Raw genomic sequence first — 4359 nt, forward strand, 5'->3', positions numbered from 1 at the left:
GATGAATTTGACCAGATTAATTTTTTAGGCACAACTCCCTGCTACCATTTATAGAAAGGGAAAATCATAAAATTGCTTATTGATACGGGGGCTTCGAAGAATTATATCAAACCTATAAAAGGTTTAAAAGGTTTATTCCTGTAGCCAACCCGTTCATAGTGAAATCTATTCATGGTTTCACAGCAATTAAGGAAAAATGTACCATAAATATTGTTTAAACCAATAGTAATTTTTTTATCTTACCACCACTATCAACGTTTGATGGTATAATTGGCCTGGATCTATTAACACAGACAGGTGCAACGTTGAATTTTGAAAGTAGGGAACTTAAAACTACAGTTGGGATCGAAAAGATCCAATTTTTAAAATGCGTAAATGTAAATTTTACACAAGTTGGAGACATGAAAATACCTTAAATCGTTGGGGAAAAATTTAAGGAAGTGATAAAAAAATTTTCGGGTGCTTTTGCAAACCCCAAAGAATCACTTCGATATAATACGAATATTGTAGCTACCATTAGAACAAATTCTAGTGATCCCGTTTATACAAAACTATACCCATATCCCATGGGTGTAGCAGATTTTGTTAACAATGAAGTAAAAGAACTTCTGCATAACGGCATAATACGGCCTTCCAGATCACCCAACAATAATCCCGTTTGGGTTGTTGATAAAAAGGGCAAGGATGAATACGGTAATTCTAAAAAACGATTAGTTATAGACTTCAGGAAACTGAACAGCATTACGATCGATGACAAATACCCATTACCCCAAATACCCGTCATTCTCTCACATCTTGGCTAAGCAAGGTTTTTTACGACACTTGACCTTAAATCAGGTTTCCATCAAATAACTCTATCTGAACAAGATCGCGAAAAAACTGCATTCTCAGTTGGAAATGGAAAATATGAATTTTGCCGTCTTCCTTTTGGTCTGAAGAATGTCCCAAGCATTTTCCAAAGGAACATCGACGATGTCCTGAGAGAGCAAATTGGAAAGTCATGCTATGTTTACGTCGACGACGTCATTATTTTCTCTGAAACCGAAGAAGACCATGTGAAACATATTGAGTGGGTACTGGAGAGATTATACGGGGCCAATATGAGAATTTCTCTGGAAAAATCACATTTCTTTCGGGAATGTGTCGAATACCTCGGTTTTTTTGTGTCCAGAAATGGCATCAGAACGAGCCCGGAAAAAGTAAAGGCCATCCTTAATTATGAAACACCTTCTACACTCTTCAACGTAAGGTCGTTTCTAGGATTGGCAAGTTATTACAGATGCTTTATTAAAGATTTCGCATCTATCGCCAAGCCGCTAACAGATATTCTAAAGGGCGAAAACGGCAAGATTAGTGCTTCTCAATCAAAAAGGGGTGAAAATAAATTTTAATGAAGAGCAAATGCAGATCTTCAAAAAATTAAAGGAAATCCTTGCTTCTGAAGAAGTTATGCGTCTTTATCCTGACTTCAAAAAACCTTTTGATCTTCCAACAGGCGCCTCTTCATTGGGTCTGGGAGCAGTTCTCTCACAAGGGGGGAGGCCAATCACAATGATTTCCAGAACCCTTAACGATAAAGAGCAAAACTATGCCACTAATGAGCGAGATCTCTTAACTACTGTTTGGGCTCTTCAAAAATTGAGGAACTTTTTATATGGAGTAAGATATTTAAATATTTACACAGACCACCAACCACTTACATTTTCAGTCTCTGATAGAAACCCGAACGCTAAGATAAAACGGTGGGCAGCATTTGTTGACGAACATAATGCCAAAATTATTTATAAACCTGGAAAGGAGAATTATGTGGCGGACGCCCTTTCACGACAGAACATCCATACTCCGAATATAGAATCTATGGGCAACGAGAAACATTTCGAGCCTCAATCTTTGAATACTTTGGAAGAGGATAATCACTCAGATCTAGCAACGGTACACAGCAAAATATCTTTGACCTATACCATTGAGTCTACAGAAAAACCGGTCAATTGCTTTAGGAACCAAATTGTCCTCCGGGAGGCAAATTTCCTACTTAAAAGAAATTTTATTGTCTTTACTAAGAAGACTCGATATATGCTTGACTTCACAAGCAGGGAAACATTGCTAAACGAAGTAAAATCAGTGATCAATCCAAATGTCGTAAATGCAATACATTGAGATCTGCCAACTTTAGCCTGTATTCAGCATGAATTGGTTAGATACTTTCCCGCTACTAAATTTTGGCACTGCAAAAATTTTGTCCAGGACATTTTTGATAAAAATGAACAGAGGGAAATTATTGCCATCGAACATAACCGTGCCCATAGGGCAGCTCAGGAAAATGTTAAGCAGATACTTTCTGATTATTATTTTCCAAAAATGGCAAAGTTGGCAAATGAAATTGCTGCAAATTGTAAAATCTGTTCGAGGGCTAAATACGACAGACACCCTATGAAACATGAGCTTGGGGTAACCCCAACACCATCTTACGTAGGCGAAATGCTTCATATCGATGTATTATCAACAGATAAAAAATTTTTTCTTACATGCATCGATAAATTTTCAAAGTTTGCGGTTGTTCAACATATTCCATCTCGTACAATAATAGATTTAAAAGGCCCGATTATACAACTAATCAATCTTTTTCCACACACGGAAAATATTTACTATGACAACGAACCTTCACTAAAATCTGAGACTATTATGTAGTCGGCACTGCAAAAATTTTGTCCAGGACATTTTTGATAAAAATGAACAGAGGGAAATTATTGCCATCGAACATAACCGTGCCCATAGGGCAGCTCAGGAAAATGTTAAGCAGATACTTTCTGATTATTATTTTCCAAAAATGGCAAAGTTGGCAAATGAAATTGCTGCAAATTGTAAAATCTGTTCGAGGGCTAAATACGACAGACACCCTATGAAACATGAGCTTGGGGTAACCCCAACACCATCTTACGTAGGCGAAATGCTTCATATCGATGTATTATCAACAGATAAAAAATTTTTTCTTACATGCATCGATAAATTTTCAAAGTTTGCGGTTGTTCAACATATTCCATCTCGTACAATAATAGATTTAAAAGGCCCGATTATACAACTAATGAATCTTTTTCCACACACGGAAAATATTTACTATGACAACGAACCTTCACTAAAATCTGAGACTATTATGTAGTCGGCACTGCAAAAATTTTGTCCAGGACATTTTTGATAAAAATGAACAGAGGGAAATTTTTGCCATCGAACATAACCGTGCCCATAGGGCAGCTCAGGAAAATGTTAAGCAGATACTTTCTGATTATTATTTTCAAAAATGGCAAAGTTGGCAAATGAAATTGCTGCAAATTGTAAAATCTGTTCGAGGGCTAAATACGACAGACACCCTATGAAACATGAGCTTGGGGTAACCCCAACACCATCTTACGTAGGCGAAATGCTTCATATCGATGTATTATCAACAGATAAAAAATTTTTTCTTACATGCATCGATAAATTTTCAAAGTTTGCGGTTGTTCAACATATTCCATCTCGTACAATAATAGATTTAAAAGGCCCGATTATACAACTAATGAATCTTTTTCCACACACGGAAAATATTTACTATGACAACGAACCTTCACTAAAATCTGAGACTATTATGTCCCTGTTACGGGATCAATTTAATGTTAAAGTGGAAAACGCTGCTCCCCTTCATAGCACATCAAATGGACAAGTCGAGCGCTTTCATAGCACACTTTCTGAAATAGCTAGATGCCTCAAATTAGAAAAGAAAATGGAAAGCACAGTTGACCTTATTTTACTAGCAACCATAAAATATAATCGGACTATTCACTCAATAACCAACAATCGACCGATAGATATTTTCCAATTCTCCTCATCCGAATTAAGGGAGGAAATTAAAGAAAAAATTTCAAAAGCTCAACAGACCGTACTAAATAGAAACAATGCCTCCAGGCAAAATAGAACATTTGAAGTTGGTGAGTCCGTACTAGTGAAAAACAACAAAAGGCTAGGAAACAAATTGATCCCGTTATACTCTAAAGAAACAATAGAAACCGATCTAGGAACTACGGTTCTTATTAGAGGGAGGGTGGTCCACAAGAACAACATAAGATAATTCAAAATTTGTATAATCCGATTATAATTAACAATTCTTTTAAACAAATTTTAGGACTTTGATGATGTTGCTTATCAGACCCCTTACCACAAAATTAATTGACTATTCTGGCTCCGACTACATACCGATTGAAGATGGGGATGTTATAATTTGGCCGGACTTTGACTACTTACGACATACATCAAATCTGACAATATATTTGGAAATTGCGGACGAAACCGAAAAACTTATGGAACATTTCCCCTCCTCGCATATGGTGA

The sequence above is a fragment of the Musca domestica genome, unplaced genomic scaffold (assembly GCF_030504385.1).
Source record: "Musca domestica strain aabys unplaced genomic scaffold, Musca_domestica.polishedcontigs.V.1.1 156, whole genome shotgun sequence".
In the NCBI taxonomy this organism is placed as follows: Eukaryota; Metazoa; Arthropoda; class Insecta; order Diptera; family Muscidae; genus Musca; species Musca domestica.